The sequence below is a fragment of the Rutidosis leptorrhynchoides genome, chromosome 1 (genome assembly GCF_046630445.1).
Source record: "Rutidosis leptorrhynchoides isolate AG116_Rl617_1_P2 chromosome 1, CSIRO_AGI_Rlap_v1, whole genome shotgun sequence".
Classification (NCBI taxonomy): domain Eukaryota; kingdom Viridiplantae; phylum Streptophyta; class Magnoliopsida; order Asterales; family Asteraceae; genus Rutidosis; species Rutidosis leptorrhynchoides.
Window position 1 is genome coordinate 94,908,145 of NC_092333.1, and position 18,728 is coordinate 94,926,872.

Genomic DNA, 18,728 nt, shown 5'->3' on the forward strand with positions numbered 1-18,728 from the left:
TCAGTACCATTTCCCTACATTATGGAATCGTCATCATCATTCTCTTCTACCATATCATTATCGAAGCTTAACTATTATCAACACAATCACCTAAAATTCGACTTGTCATTATGGATTGGCGTTTTGTACGTAAAATGTAACATAGTAGTAGCCCAACAGAAAGTAGTTGTTGGATCTTTGGCCCAAGATTTAAATCACTAAGCCCAATCCTAGCCTGATACAAAAGCAGATACATTTGTTTATTAAATTTTGAACGTTATTATCTAATACATCATCATCTATCATTTCAGGTAATTAATCAACATGTTATCATCATCGATCATAACCTCTCCACAGACTCATCATTATTATAAAATCATAATCATAACCATAACCTCATCATCATTCAGCCCAAGAATTAAATAAGACTCGGCCCAACAAGAAAAGAACTCTCAGCCCAAAAATAAACAATTTTGTGGCCCATCAACATAGTATGGCCTGTTTGGAATTTAAAAGCCTACGACTGATTTCCATCAACTAAATCCCGAATGAATTTACCAGATAGGATTTGGCATGTAAGGTTAATAGAAACTTGGTCCACCATTAACACATGTCCAACAAGTGGGGAACAAAATAAATAAAAAAATCGGTGATGAGGAAATAGGGTAATTCGAACGCGATCAATGATTAAGCACAACTTAATAGCTTTAACAATTGGGTGAAGTGGGGTTTTGTTTGATTAGTGTATGTCAGCCAAAGAGTAATAATGGGAGCACTTATAACTTCTCTTCAAGTTAAATAACCATGTCAATTATCATCGTAAAAATCGTATTACTTGTTGCAGAGAGGAAAGAAAAAAAAAGACGAACGAGTATGGATTGTTTTATGGTGAGGTTCCGGCTTGAACAGAAACACAATTTCAGTCGCGACAGTAACAAGGAAGGTTCACCAGCAGTTTGAAGGTAATAATAGCAATAGCAACGTCTATTTTGTAGCATAAACGCAATCCTATAGCAGCAGTTTAGTTTGTGATTTTGCAGTTGCAACAGCAGCATAGAAAATATAACAGCCATTATAGTATTTGAAGGGGTGTTTAAAGATGGAGTTGTGGTGGTATTCGATTGAAAAACAGTAACAATTATAGTTGTGATTTGTAGCCGTTTTGGTCGACATGATCATAGTAATAGTGGTGTAAGTGATGATGGGATTCGATGGGGTTTTAAAGAAATAGTGATGAAAGGGTGAAGGTGATGGTAATTTGAGAGTGATTGTTATGTGGTGTTTATGATGGCGATGATGGTTGTTTTGGTTTGATCACTACACCGTAGTAGTAATAAACAAGAGTTAAGGTGACGGTTTTTGGGCCCTGATCGAGCAGCAATCAAAACGTAAAAGGATGGTTAGAGTGGTGTCGTGAAGGTGGGTTTGAATGGTCGTTGTTTCTTGGTACTTCCTGGCTACTCAGATAAAAAACAGAATATCATAAGTGGCACGATGATGATGAATGTAATTTCTATAACTCTCTCTATCTCTCTCTGCTTTGTGCATGTAATTATTCGTATATATAGTGAGTGATATCGTATCAATAACTGATCTCATTTTGTTTTGTAGGATTGATGGTGGTCTACAGAAATATTCGAGGCCAGAAGGAGAAGACAAGAAAAATAAAAAGATGAATTTGATGGCTAACAGAATTTGGATCCATCTGTGAGATTACTGCTATTGATTTGTAGCAAGAGACAGAAATGAATAAAGTTTGATCACGATGGCTAACAGTATTCCAATTGTACATCTGATTTTGATTCTATCAGACTTTTGTTGTGTAACTGTGATTGCATTTGATCTGGTACGAAATTGGAGACAACAATCATAATCAAATACAGTTAGATTGAGATGTGTAACAGATTTGGATTCTGAATTCGTATATACAATAATACTGATTTCCATATGTATCTGTATATAATATATACCTATATATAATACCGATTCCTAATACTGATTCCTAATATGTATCTGTATATATAAATTGGTATGTATATCTGTAATTATATATTTGTATGTAGATTATCTGTATAATATAATTAAATTAATAACTATTTTATTAATACACTTAATATTATAAATAATAATAATAACCATTTAATATTTAATAAGATAATAATAATAATATCTATAAGAGTTATAACAACAATATTATTAATAATAATAATATTAATTATAATATTACTAATAATATTAATGAAGATAATGATATTAATAATAATAATATTAGTAAATATAATATTATAACAATTTATATTTATCACACTTCCCATCCATATATTATATATTGAGATTATTAATAGTTAATAATACTGATTTTATTATTAATGAAAGTAGTCACAGTATTATTAGTGTAATAACTATATTTTTAACTTGTAATTACATTTAATATATTATTGTTATAATTCACTACTTATATAATGTTTACTAATTATATCATATATAATTGAATATTTATGCACTATTTCAATATACATTTAATAATAATTCTACATAGAATTCTTATCTATTTATATATGGATTCATTTTAAATTATAACAATATTATTTTGTATTTTTATTTTACATAAATAATTCCAAGGTTTAGTTTATATTTTATTATCTTAAATTATCATATATCCTTACATTTATATATATATATATATATATATATATATATATATATATATATATATATATATATATATATATATATATATATATATATATATATATATATATATACATACATATTCATTTACAAACAATTGTTCGTGAATCGTCGGCAATGGTCGAAGGGTAATTGCATATGTGAAAATAGTTCAAAATTTTTGAGACTCAACAATACAGTTCTTTACTTATCGTGTCGAAATCATATAAAGATCAAGTTTAAATTTGGTCAGAAATTTCCGGGTTGTCACAACGGATCCTTCCGCATGTGTATCGATTATCGTGAACTGAACAAGTTAACGATCAAGAATCGGTATCCCCTTCCCAGAATAGACGATCTTTTCGATCAGCTGCAAGGATCCAGCATTTACTCCAAGATTGATTTACGATCATGTTATTACCAGTTGAGGGTGAAGGAGAGCGATGTGCTGAAGATTGCGTTCAGAACTCGTTAGGGTCACTATGAGTTTTTGGTGATGCCATTCGAGTTAACTAACGCACCTGTCGTGTTTATGGATCTCATGGATCACGTATGCAAGCCGTACCTGGACAAATTTGTTATCGTATTCATAGATGATATCTTCATCTATTCCAAAAGCGAAGAAGAACATGAGCAACATCTTCGACTCATGCTTGAACTCTTGAGACAAGAGCAACTCTATGCCAAATTCTCCAAGTATGAATTTTGGTTGAAGGAAGTCCAATTTCTTGGTCATATTGTGAGCGATCAGGGTATCAAAGTCGATCCCGCGAAGATCGAAGCCATCAGTAAGTGGGAAACCCCCACTACTCCTACTCATATCCGCCAATTTTTAGGCCTCGCCGGTTACTATCGTAGATACATCGAAGGTTTCTCTTTGATTGCGTGTCCTTTGACTGTGTTGACTCATAAGGGGAAAAAGTTCGTTTAGGAAACCGAGCAAGAGTCGGCATTCCAAACTCTGAAGCAGAAGTTAACCACCGCTCCTATTATGTCCCTTCCCGAAGGCAGCGATGACTTCGTTGTGTATTGTGATGCCTCCCGACAAGGTTTTGGGTGTGTATTGATGCAACGAAAGAAAGTTATCGCTTACGCCTCTCGACAACTGAAGATTCACGAGCGAAACAACACGACTCACGATCTAGAGCTTGGAGCCATTGTCGTTGCACTCAAACTATGGAGACACTATCTGTATGGAACCAAGAGTACTATCTTCATCGATCACAAAAGCCTCCAACACATATTCGATCAGAAGCAATTGAATATGCGACAGCGATGGTGGATCGAGACGTTGAACGACTATGACTGTGAACTTCGCTACCACCCTGGCAAGGCAAATGTTGTAGCCGATGCCTTGAGCCGAAAGGAGAGAATGGTACCAATTCGTGTTCGAGCCTTGAACGTCACCATTCACACGAATCTCAATAGCCAAATCTGTGTAGCTCAAGAGGAGGCTCTCAAGGAGGAGAATATTGCTCAAGAGCACTTGAACATTCTCGTTTCTCGATTAGAGGTCAAGGAGACTGGACTCTGATACTTTACCGGAAGAATCTGGGTGCCTAGTTATGGGGATTTACGAAGCCTAATTCTAGATGAATCCCACAAGTCAAGGTATTCGATTCATCCAGGAGCTGGTAAGGTGTACTACGACCTCAAGGTTCAATATTGGTGGCCAAACCTCAAGAAGGATGTTGCGACTTACGTCGGAAAGTGTTTAACTTGTTCTAAGATCAAAGCCGAACATCAGAGACCATTCGGATTACTTCAGCAACCCGAAATCCCACAATTGAAGTGGGAAGGAATAACAATGGACTTCATCACGAAGCTACCGAAGAAGGTAGGCGGTTATGATACCATCTGGGTTATCATTGACCGTCTTACCAAATCTGCTCACTTCCTAGCCATGAAGGAAACTGATACGATGGAGAAACTTGTGCAACTATACATAAAGGAAGTTGTATCTCGACACGGTGTACCCTTATCGATTATTTCAGACCGAGATGCCCGTTTCGCTTCTAGATTTTGGTGTTCTTTACAAGAAGCTTTGGGAACACGTTTAGATATGAGTACTGCGTATCACCCGCAAACCAACGAACAGAGCGAATGCACGATTCAAACTCTGGAGGACATGTTGCGTGCTTGTGTAATTGATTTCGAAAAGGCTTGGGAGAAGCACTTGCCGCTAGACAAATTCTCTTACAACAATAGCTATCATACAAGCATTAAGGCCGCACCTTTCGAAGCCTTGTATGGCTGCAGATGCTGTTCTCCTATCTATTGGGCCGAATTAGGTGAAAAGCAAATCACCAGACCCGAACTCATCCATGAAACAACCGAGAAGATTGTCCAAATTCAAGCAAGGCTCAAGACAGCCCGTGATCGTCAAAAGAGCTATGCCGACCTTAAGCGTAAAGATCGCGAATTCCAAGTAGGTGACCGAGTGATGTTGAAAGTCGCACCTTGGAAAGGTGTAATCCGTTTCGAAAAGCGTGGGAAGCTAAATCCGCGATATATTGGTCCTTTTGAAGTCTTGGAGCGTATTGGACCCGTTGCTTACCGTTTGGATCTTCCGACTCAGTTAAGTATAGTTCATTCCACTTTCCACGTGTCGAATCTGAAGAAATGTCTTGCTGAACCGAAACTTGTCATACCACTCGAGGAGCTTACGATTGATGACAAACTCCACTTTGTGGAAGTACCTGTTGAGATTATAGACCGTGAGGTCAAGACCTTGAAACGCAACAAGATTCCAATTATCCGAGTTCGTTGAAATGCTAAACGAGGACCTGAGTTTACTTGGGAGCGAGAGAATCAAATGATGCAGAAGTATCCTTACCTCTTCACAACTCTACCACCTACCTCAGCTTAAAACTTCGGGACAAAATTTTCATTAAGAGGTGGGGAATGTAACGACTCGACTTTTTGACTTGTATTTGTGCTTGTTACTTTCTGCAAAACTGCATATTTGTGCGTACTCTGCTATATTATATTCTGGGATCTTATTTCATGATTAATTACTTTCGTTCATACCTTACAACATGCCATTGAGTACATAGTTACTTAACTTGATCCCCGAATGCTTTTATGATCGTTAGTGTCACTTGACGTTTAAAACGAGCTATGTATTCTGTTACACGTTTGACTTTGGTCATAATTGGAATATTAATACTACGTAATACTAATTGTTATTTTATAATGACAATTACTTGGGTTTTGGTTGCTTAATTACGCTTAGTAATTTACTTATGCTCACTAGTTAGTCTTGTTGGACTTTCTACCTTGTTGGACTTAAGCCCACCCTACTCTAGCTAATGGACTATTTAATTAGCCCAATTTTAATAAGTAAGTGTCCCATTAATTGTGATGACCCGGAAATTTTAGACCAAATTTAAACCTAATCTTTATATGATCTCGACACGATAAGCAAAGTCTGTAATGTTGAGTCTCAAAATCTTTGAACTGTTTTATGAATTCATTTGACTTTGACTATTCTCGACGATTCACGAACATTATAAATATAAATATTTATATGATTTCTTTGTAAATAAATATGTAAATACATATATAGATATAAATATAAATATAAGTGTATACTTAATATTTTGAATTAACAAAGTACACTTAATCAATTGGAATTACAAATGTAAAATAATACTTAGAATAATTAAGTTACTATTAAAATAATTATATATATATATATATATATATATATATATATATATATATATATATATATATATATATATATGATATTATTAAATGATCTATACTAAAAATTAATATATTGTAATATATAAATAGTAATTATACAATAAAAGTTATTATATAATATATTATATGACATTACATAATTAAAGACGTATAGTACAAGTCAAAATATAAATATTAATATTATTATTAGTACTTCATTAGGATTAAAAATAAATACTAAAATCAGTATTATTAATACTATTATATACATACAAATAAACATGATATATTTGATTTTGTTATGAAAATTGTGTCATTTTTAATATCATTATGACTAGTGATAAAAATTAGGATATTCATTATCATTAATATAATTACTAATAATAAAAATAATATTATTAGTATTATTAGTATTAGTATTATCATTATTCCTAAAATTAATAAAATTGTTACAATTATAAAAGAACTTATCATTAAGATCATTATTGTCATCTTTGATATTATCAATATCATCATATTATTATTGATATCATTATTCTCTTTTATGTATTAGTATTAGTGTTCTATCAATATTATTATTATTATTATTATTATTGTTGTTATTATTATTAATAATAATATCATATTATTATCTTTTTTTAAAAAAATTATTATTTTGATATTGATCAATAAGAATATTATTATTATTATCATTACTAACTTTATTATTAACGATTATCAATATAGTTGATATTAATATTAGTATTATTATTTTTTTTAAGAATTATTATTATTAATATAAATATATTTAATAATAACTCATATTTATAAAAACCAAATACGTATCCAAATTTGTTTCAAGTCACAATGGAGCTGTTTATGAAGTTTGTTTCTGTCTCTAAAAACGATTAACAATCGAATCCATCGTACAACCTAATGCAGAATCAAATCTGACTTTATCTTTTTTTATTTTAATTACGTACTGATCGAATAATTTTCTTAAAATAAATTAAACTACAAAACAAACTTTGAGTTGGTCACAATAGTTGGGATTATATCTTTTAACCTTTATATATTACTCAGCAAACGTAATTCAATTGAAAACATAAGAATCAAATCAAAAATTTAAAGAACAGGAACACGACCTCTGTTCTTGACTCAATTGATCAAAAGCTCGAATTCAAACAATAATTCAAAATCCATTAATACAGTTCTGTTAGGAATGATCAAGTTAAACTATCTGTAAGTTCTTAATCTTTAATTGTTTCTTTTGATTTCTAATTTTAGGAGTCAAAGTTAAACCTTAAAAAGTTAACTGAATCGTTCATCTTAAAATCAGAACTTACATTGATGTTGATGGGTAAATTGTTGGTTCAGAAAGATTCCATGAATAATTTACGACATAATTCATGCTGGAACTATAAGCTATAACAGACTTAAATTTGAAATTCGAATTTGTGTTCTTCGTTTGACAAATCGTGATGAACAATGGAATAAAACCAAATCAAAATTCAAAATCTAATATTGCAGTTAGTTTGGTAATTCTCCGGTAAAACTATCTAGAAAGTTTCAGCTTTCAATTGCTATCAACAACATAGAATTTTAAGAGTCAAAATCTTGGTATTAAAAGTCAACAGTTTATTCTTGGATTAAATTCGCATTTTCTGTTATAATTCAAGTTTAATTGATGCTTTCAAAAGTTTATAGAAACAAATTGGAACATACTTTATGTTGTAATTACAGGCTATAACAATCGAGAATCGAAAATCATGATTTAAGTCACCGTTACTACTCTTCGAACCTGTTACAGCTTGTCTGCTTTAATTCATAAATGAAAAAGGTAAATTTCAATTTCATACTGTTTTTAATTAATTGTCAAAACTAAAACAGATGGTAATTTGAATTTAGAAATGGCTTAGTCGAATTGTGTAAATTCTTAAAAGAGAAGGGATATATAAAATACGAATTATATTTATATGTTTGTATATAATTTCAGAAAAAGTAAGCCAGCCCAGCTGGTTGAACATGTTTGCATGTTTACGAGAGGTCATGGGTTCGATCCCCGCAGTGGCCTTTTTTTTTGAAGCCGATTTGTAAGGTAGATTTTATAAATTTTATTAGTATTATTATTATTATTATTATTATTATTATTATTATTATTATTATTATTATTATTATTATTATTATTATTATTATTATTATTATTATTATTATTGTTATTATTGTTAGGTATTATAATTATTATTATTATTATTATTATTATTATTATTATTATTATTATTATTATTAGTTATCATTATAGTTATTGTTATTATTATTATTATTATTATTATTATTATTATTATTATTATTATTATTATTATTACAGTATTAAAATAAATATTATTATTATGAGTACTAGATTATCATTAAAAAATCATTATTATCGTTATGTATTATTATTATCATGATTAATAATATTATCATTATTAATAAAATTTCCATTATTATTATTATAAGTATCTGTATTAACAACATCATTATTAGTACTATTATTAATAACATTATTATTATTATCATTAGTAATTCATTAGTATTATCAAAAACTATTTTTTTTTAAGTAGATAAATACTTTGTACGTAAAAATATACTTGTTATATATACTATAATTATATCAATATTTCACATAACTTTATATATCAAACCTATTAATATTATTCATATAAATATTTACAAATAACAAACTATTAATTTTTAATATAACATTAAACAACGATGTATATAAATACGAATATATTAATATAAATATATAGATATTAATTATTTTAAATATATACACAAAATAACTGTATAATATATAAAGTAAGATATAATAAATAAATTTGGTTTGTTACGATTATATGTTTTAATATATATACAAAAAAATATAGGTTCGTGAATCCGAGACCAACCCTACACTTGTTCAATGTCGTCATATGTATTTTTACTACAAAATACATTAGGTGAGTTCATTTGATTCCCTTTTACTCTTTACATTTTTGGGACTGAGAATACATGCGCTACTTTTACAACTGCTTTATTAAATGCTTTTGAAATATATTTTTGAACTGCGAATACATGAAATGCTTTTATAAATGTTTGACAAGATAGACACAAGCAAAACATTCCTCGAATGAATTATTATGCAGACAGAAGTTCTGTGGATTATTATTAAATTAGTTGGACGTTATAATTGCCACTGATGTTTTAGCAGAGTGGTATAAAAATACTATTAATTTTAGCAGAAAATACTATTAAATACGATACAATTTTACACAAGATATTTATTTATTTATAGAATGGATATACTTAAACCTTGCTACAACACTTATAGGCAGTGTACCTAATCGTACAGTAGTGTAGTTTTTAGTAAGTCCGGTTCGTTCCACAGGGAATCTTTTTAAACAAAGCTTAACGCTATATTAGTTTACTTTTATAAAAATACAAATATATATATATAAGTAATATTATTATTATAAAGGGGGGTTTTTTACCGTTTAATGACCGGTTTGTCGATTTTAAAACTTTAGTCGCAGTTAAAACTAAATGTAAAATAATAAATATAAATACAAGACTTAAAGTAAAGCGTAAAGTAAATAACAATAATGAAATTGCGAATAATAAAAGTGCGATAAAATAAACTTGCGATAATTAAAAAGTACGATAATTAAAAGTGCAATTAAATACAATAACAATAAAAAATGCGATAATTAGAAGTGCAATTAAATATAAAATAAAGGAAATTAAATATGAAATAAAAGAATTATGCTTATTTAAACTTCCGTAATCATGATGTTTGACGTGTTGATTTTAGTTTTATGCCCATGGGTTAATTGTCCTTTGTCCTGGATTATTTAATATGTCCGTCTGGTTTTTGTCCATAACAGTCCATCAGTCATAAATATAAAGTGTGAGTGTCCTCGTCAAATTATCCTTATACCCGAAGTTAAATATTCCAACTAATTGGGGACTTAAACTGTAACAAGATTTTAATACTTTGTTTAATAATTACACCAGGATGTCGACTGAGTGTAATCCAAAGTTTTAATATTTTGTTATCAATTATACCAAGTGTCCTTGTACATAATTTCACCCCTGTTTTAATTATTCTAGTGGCTATTAATCCATTCCCGTGTCCGGTTAAATGAACGATTATTCGTACATATAAATACCCCGCCCATCGTGTCCGATCGAGTGTATATGGTAATTTATAGGGACGCCCAATTGTAAATCTTTATATTAACATTAACAAACTATCATTTAGTTAAATAAATATAAAGCCCATTAATAGCCCATAGTCTAATTTTCACAAGTGTCGTTCTTTTGTCCAAACCCCAATTATGGTACAAAGCCCAATTATCCAATTTTAGTAATTAGCCCAATATCATGATTACTTTGGATTAAATAAGCATAATAATAACTTAGCTACGAGACATTAAATTAAAAAGGTTGAACATAACTTACAATGATTAAAAATAGCGTAGCGTTACACGGACAGAATTTCGACTTGCACCCTTACAACATTCGCTAATATACCCTTATTATTAGGATTTAAAATTAAAATTAAAATTAAAATATAAATTATATATATATTTTTACGTATATATTGAAAGAGAGATAGATTAAGAGTGTGAAAAATGATCAGAATTTGGTTGGCTTTATAGGGACTTTCAAAATTTGGGCCTCCGCGACTCGCGGCATTTTTTGCCTTCAAACTCCGCGAGTCGCAGAGTTTGAAATTACAGCTCACCCATTTTGGAGTCTCTCTTGCCGACGGTTTTTATTTATTTATATAATATATAAATAATTATAAGAATTATTTAAATATTATATTATATTTATGTGCATAGTTGCCTTGTAATTTTTAGTCCGTTGCGTCGAGTGTTGAGAGTTGACTCTGGTCCCGGTTCCGGATTTTCGAACGTCCTTGCGTACAATTTAATATCTTGTACTTTGCGTTTTGAATCTTGTACTCTTGTAATTTCGAGATGTTTCTTATCAATAATTGGAACCTCTTTGATTGTCTTTTGTACTTTTGAGCTTTTTGGTCGTTTGCATCTTCAATTCGTCGAATCTGTCTTTTGTCTTCACCTTTTATTATTTAAACGAATATCACTTGTAAATAGAACAATTGCAACTAAAAGCTTGTCTTTCTTGAGGAATAATGCTATGAAATATATGTTCGTTTTTAGCATTATCAAATATTCCCACACTTGAGCGTTGCTTGTCCTCAAGCAATATCGTCTTGAAATACTAGAATCACTTCTTTATTCTTCATACTTTGTACATCAGTGATTTCTATACGGCGGTATAAACAATGTTAATAACGATATGGTTTACAGTCCTACATGACTATAAAAATTTAGATTCATTAAGGAAATTGGATTGATGATGTAGCGTGAGGGTACGAAATAGTATTATTTTTAATATAAAATACTACAAAATATGACACAAGTTTTATTAATTTACGGATGGGATATACCTAAACCTTGCTACAACACTATAGGCAGTGTACCTAATCGTAGAGTAGTGTAGTTTTTAGTAAGTCCGGTTCGTTCCACAGGGAGCTGGTGATACTTACTATATTTTTAACAACTATATTTATACAAAATATATATAATTATATAAGTAGTAATATTATTATAAAAGGGGGGTTTTTACCGTTTAATGACCGGTTTGTCGATTTTATATTTTTAAGCGTAAAGATAAATGACAATAATTAAAGTGCGTAAAATAAATAAATGACGATAAATAAAATAACAATAAATAAAATTGCGATAGAATAAAATGACAGTAAATAAAGATACGATGAGAAATATAATAAAAGAATTATGCTTATTTAAACTTCTGTAATCATGATGTTTGACGTGTTGATTTTAATTTATTACCATGGGTTAATTGTCCTTTGTCCTGGTTTATTTGATACGTCTATCTGGTTTTTGTCCATAATAGTCCATCGGTCATAAATATAAAGTGCGAGTGTCCTCGTCAAATTACCCTTATACCCGAAGTCAAATATTCCAACTAATTAAGGATTTAAACTGTGACGCAGTTATCACTTCTGTCAACAATTACACCAGTTATCACTGTATGTAATCTACCCCTGTTTTGATTAGATATGAATATTAATTTACCCACTTGATCAGTTTGAATAATCAATTACCCAACCCGAATAATTAATTAAATGATTATAATAGATTCCATATGAACGTCACTAAATAGGACAACCATAATCATTATTAATTATTAGGATAATTAATTTGAAGATAGGTTCGACAGACTCCAATGAGTTGTCACTCAATTAGACAATACCCCCCATCTATTAATAGTCAATAGTCCAATTTCCACAAGTGTCGGTCTTTTGCCCAAACCTTAATTATGGTACAAAGCCCAATTACCCAATTTTAGTAATTAGCCCAACATCATGATTACTTCGTTTTAAATAAGCATAATAATAACTTAGCTACGAGACATTAAATTAAAAAGGAAAGACATAACTTACAGTGGGTATTAATATCGTAGTATTACACGGGCAGAGTCTTGACTTAAAACCTTTAAATCATTTGTTACAATACTAAACTAAATCATAATTATTAAAATTATAATTAAAATTATAATTATTTATTTATGTTATATGTTTACAGAGAAGGAAAAGAAAAAGATGTGTTTGAGTTCGTGCATAAACTGCCTTTTTATAGGCATTTGGCCAGATTTTTACTGCCATGCGACTCGCATGGGTTTATGCCTATTTGCCATGCGACTCGCATGGCCACGCTGGACAGCTCACATATCTTTTGTCTTCTTGTTCGTCGACATATTTATTAAATATATATAAAATATAAATAATTTTAATAATTATTTATATATTATATTATATTTATGTGCATAGTAGACTAGATATTTTTGGTCCATTGCGTCGGGCGTTTCTTCTTGGCTCGGGTCCCGGTTCCGGATTTTCGGACGTCCTTTCGTACTATTTTATATCGTGTACTTTGCGTTCCGCAACTTGTACTCTTGTCATTTTTAGACGTTCTTCATCAATAATTTGAACCTTTTTATTTGTATCTTGTATATTTGAGCTTTTTGGACCTTTGTGTCTTTAATTCGTCGTTTTCGCCTTTTGTCTTCGCACTTATTTAATATAAACGAATATCACTTGAAAATGGAACAATTGCAACTAAAATCTTGTCTTTCTTGGGGGATTTTGCTATGAAATATATGTTCCTTTTTAGCCTTATCAATATCCCCACACTTGAGCGTTGCTTGTCCTCAAGCAATACAGTCTTGAAATAATATAATACATCACACGAATCACTTCTTTATTCTTCACACTTTGTACATCAGTGATTTTGATAGAGCGGTATAAACAATGATATTAACAATAGAACCATGGCTAAAGGTGGGTGTGTCATCCACAGTTGCCTTGGGTTTAGGTCAACGACACTTGCAATCAAATAGCCGATTTACTTTCGGTTTCCAAAGCAAAGTGCACATTTAAAAGGCGGTTTACAGTCCCACATGACTATAAAAATGTAGATCCTTTAGGAAATTGGATCTTTATGAAAACATTTGATCTTTTAAAAATTCAAGCTAGATTTTACCCTAGACAAGTTTTCTGATTTGACCCACCATCGGTGTTGCAAAATATATTTGTGGATCAATATTTTGGCTAAAAACATTTAGGTTCGTGTAATCCACTGCTATCCCGGTATCGGAAAGCACACATCCAGTTTACTTGTTCCGTATATTACCTTTCGGTAAACTACCGTCCGGTTGTAAAGGAAAGCGATGAACAAGAAACTGTTAAGGCAATGTCTAATGACATGCATTTGTTCATGGTCTAATTACGTGTCGGATGCTAGTACTATCCTTGGTAGGAGCAATAGTAAAGATCATCCTATGATTTTTCGGTCTGGCACAAGGTCCTGTCTCCGACCATGCTATGCAACCACCGTTCTTACGGTTGACACCCGATTTGGTTCAGGTGACCTAATGAATTCTGTTGAATTCCCAGGATTTTACGTTCAATGGTAATGAACGCATTGAAAATGGATTTTCAGAAAACAAATCGGTTTTAATTTTGATCAAAATATTTTCTCGTTCAAGCTCGAGTTTAGATATCATCGAATTCCATGAGTTTGAATTCTCAATCTTTAAGGTCAATCTCAAGGATTGAGTAATATCAGGCTTAAAAGCTGATTTTTAATCTTTAAGGAGATTATCCTTTCTGGGGATCTGATTCATTAGTCTTATCAAGCTAATTTGCATGGCGCCCCCCCATTGTACGAGATAAATCCTTCTCATGGTTAGGATAAATCTGACCACTTGGCGACCCTGTTTGATGCTGAGGTCCGTGGATTTCCTGCTGATTTTAGAGATGACTTTTCTAGATTTTTCGTCAACCTACAGCTGGTCTGGACGACAACTTCATGACCTAAATCAAGAAGCGCGTGTCTTTTTCGGAAGACTTTACTTCCTTTTAATGATGGAATTGATTCATCGTGTAGATCCATCTTTTCTTTCAAATATATTACAATAAACCGGGTAAAACTGTTAATTAAGTCCAAAACAAAAGCACCTGCAATAACTTTACAGAAACATGTGATAGATAGTTTTTAATTGAATAACTTGGTACATTCTCCCCACACTTAGTTTCTTTCTTTGCCTTTTTATTCTTCTTTATTCCTTTTTAAATGAATTCAAGCGTTTTGGGTTGTTTCTCAATTTATGTCCTCGAGGTAACGATAATTTCGGTATTAACACCTAGTTTTCATCGTTCATAAATATGTATAAACATGATTTTGACTTCATTTAATTGAAAATTTTGAAAAATTTTACTAGAAGTGGGTAGTCAGTATATAAGACTAGGGTTGTTCCTTGTTATCAGAGAGCACTAGATTCTAATACAACTACTGCGTTACTAGTATTTTAGTTGAAAATTTTTCAAATTTTCATGAAATTTGGCAATTAAACTAAGTATAAACCCGAGAGAATTTATAACCCTTCCCCACACTTGAGATCATGCAATGCCCTCATTTGCATGAAATCAGACTATAATTATAAATTCATGAGGGTGATTAGTGTAGAAAAGTGATTAAAAATACCGAGTTTGTAATTACAAAGCTCGTCGAATGATTGATGGCGCCTCATCGTTCATTCCTCCATTTGTTATATAACATTTGTTATTTTGCGTCTTGTCGTCAAAATTAGTACCTTTTGCTGAACTTTAATGACAGTCTTTGAAAGTGCATTGTTTTACCCTGTTTTGTACATAAGATAAAATACAAACATATATATATATATATATATATTTTTGAAGTTTGGTTTATAACCCCTCTTTTCAAAAATTTATAAAGTATAATATTTTTGGCATACTTTAAATCAATAAAATTAAAAATAATTATAACAAAATTTGTCGCCCCGCCCTCGGGTAAAGTAATTTTGGCTTAATGACCTAGTCTTCAACTCACGACGAATTTTAGAAATCATTTTTTCAACTTAATGAATTAAAGTAAATTTTGTTTTTAAAAACTTAAATTAAAATGCATATTAATTTCATAAAAAAAAACCTACAAAACAAAAATTCAGAATGGAGGGAGAAAACTAGTTCTTTAGTGTCTGCTGGCGGAAAAGACCAATCGGGTTCCATTCTCGGAACTACACGAAAACAGAACAACTAACTCTAGATAGCATTTTCTTTTTAGAACATTTGAATCTCCCCACACTTAGGTAGCCGTGGTGTCAAAATTGTGATTAACTTCATCGTTAATTTCTCTTGGTCCATAATCAACTTGCATATCCGTGACTTTTTTTTTAAGCCATTGGTCGGATTCCTGTGTAATATCCACAATTTCAACTAGTTTCTCCTTTTCTTTAGGTGATAGATTGGATACTAACCGGTTACATAACTTAAAGTTCCCCTTGGTTCTAGCATCGCGAATCCGTTTAATAAGTTTCTTCATTGAACTATTAATAACGAGATCATTTAATTTCGTATCAACAATGGGGTTCTTTGTTATCATGTCATCATTAGGTGTTACTTCATTTTCCCCACACTTAGGCGTTTCATTATTATTAAGCACTACCGTTGGAGTTGGTAAAACAACATGGTTGTTACCAATCGTTTTTGCTGGTTCAATGGTTTTGGTTGGTGGAGATTTAGACTTTCGAATCATAAAGGTGATCGATTTGTTACCACTACTAAGTGTCATTCTTCCATTTCCTACATCAAATAACGCCCCAGTGGACGCAAAGAATGGTCGACCTAAAATTAGAGGAATGTTTGGGTCCTCTTCTATGTCAATGACAATGAATTCAACTAGAAAGGTTAAATTACCTACTTGAATGGGTAGGTTGTCAGCAATTCCAACTGGGTGCTTAATGGTTTGATCAAAGAGTCGAACACTCATATCCGTTGGACTTAACTTACCTACACCTAATCTCTTATATAAGGAAAGAGGCATAACACTCACACTTGCACCTAAATCTGCTAGTGCATCATACATGACACAATCACTAAGTAGACAAGGAACAATAAATTCACCCGGATCACCTACCCTAGGTGGAGGTTTTGGTGGAACTGTATTCACCGGGTTTACTTCTACGGCTTTTGTTTCTTGTACTTTCTTATTCTTTTTCTTCTTCTTCTTTCCAGAGGTATCACAATCTTTATTACCTATCACTTGCTCATACTCAACTCCTTTTCTTGGAAACGGGATGGGTGGTTTGTATGGTGCCACCATTGGCTTTACATACTCGGGTGGTGGTGGTGTAACTTCTTCATTGTTACTCTCATCTAAAACCTTCCCATCTTCTGGTGCTGGTTTTTCAGAATTCGTTGAAACCATATTAACATTCTCATTCCGAGGATTTACTTCAGTATTACTCGGTAGCTTTCCTTGTTCCCTCTCACTCATCATGCTAGCAAGAGTACCTACGTATTTTTCTAGATTCAAAATGGAAGCTTGTTGAGTTCTTAATGACTGATCAAACCTCTCGTTCGTTTGGGTTTGAGTTTCAATAAATTGTGTTTGAGATTCAACTAGCTTAAATACCACTTCTTCCAGATTTGACTTTTTCTCTTCGGTTTGTTGTGGTGGTTTATACAAGCCAGGTCTTTGTTGATTGAAAGTGTTGTTTTGAGTCGGTTGGTTATTCGGACCTTGTTGGTTATACCAGTTATTTTTGGGTCCTTTTGGATTGTAAAGAATGTTTTGATTTCGATTTAAGTTTAGCCTTGGCGGTTGATAATTATTTTGATAATTATTTCCCGGCCTTTGGTTCATATAGGAAACATTCTCTCGTTGTTCCATCGTTGGTTCAATGTGACAATCTTTCAATAAGTGTGGTCTACCGCATTGCTCACAACTGATTCGTATTGCGTGAATATCTTTATTCATCTTTTCCATTCGTCTTTCGAAAGCATCTATTTTTGCGGAAACGGAATCAAAGTCATGGCTAGAATCGGCTCTAGCCACTTTAGATGAACGAAAAATATCTTTTTCTTGGTGCCACTCATGCGAGTGGGAGGCTGTATTATCAATAATTTTGTAAGCTTCAGTTGCGGTTTTCTTCATGATGGAACCACCAGCTGTTATGTCGATGTCTTTTCGTGTAGCAACGTTGACACCTTGGTAGAATATTTGTACTATTTGGTAAGTGTCTAAACCGTGTTGAGGACATCCTCTCAACATCCTTCCGAATCTTGTCCACGCCTCATATAATGTTTCATTTGGCTTTTGCGCGAACGTAACAATTTCTCCTTGAAGTCTCACGGCTTTAGATGCCGGAAAGAATTGTTTAAGAAATTTTTCAACTAAAACATCCCATGTGTCAATCGCCCCTTCAGGTAACGATTCTAACCAATCTTTGGCTTCTCCCTTTAAAGTCCAGGGAAACAACATGAGATAGATCTGCTCATCTTCCACTTCTCGGATTTTGAATAGTGTACAAATTCTTTTAAACGTACGAAGGTGTTCGTTAGGATCTTCATTCGGTGCACCACTGAATTGGCATTGGTTAGTTACCATGTGTAGAATTTGTCCTTTGATTTCATAATCTGGCGCATTAACTTCTGGCTTAATAATGGCGTGACCTTGGCCCGTGCGTGTGGCTCTCATTCGATCTTCCATACTTAGAGGTTCCGTTACTTCCATAATTGAATTTGTTGAATACGAATCACTAGAGGACTCTGATTTAACAGTTTGTGGTTCAGGAGGAATAATTAGTGGTTCAGGATCTTGGAATTGTCCTTGAATATGCTCCGGGTTCTTAATTGTGAAGTCGGGTTCAAAAGATGGATTATCGGAAATTTGAGTTGGAGTTCTTGTTCGACTAGATGACGATTCTAAAGAAAAATCAACGGCGACAATATTTGCTAGATGTCTTGATCG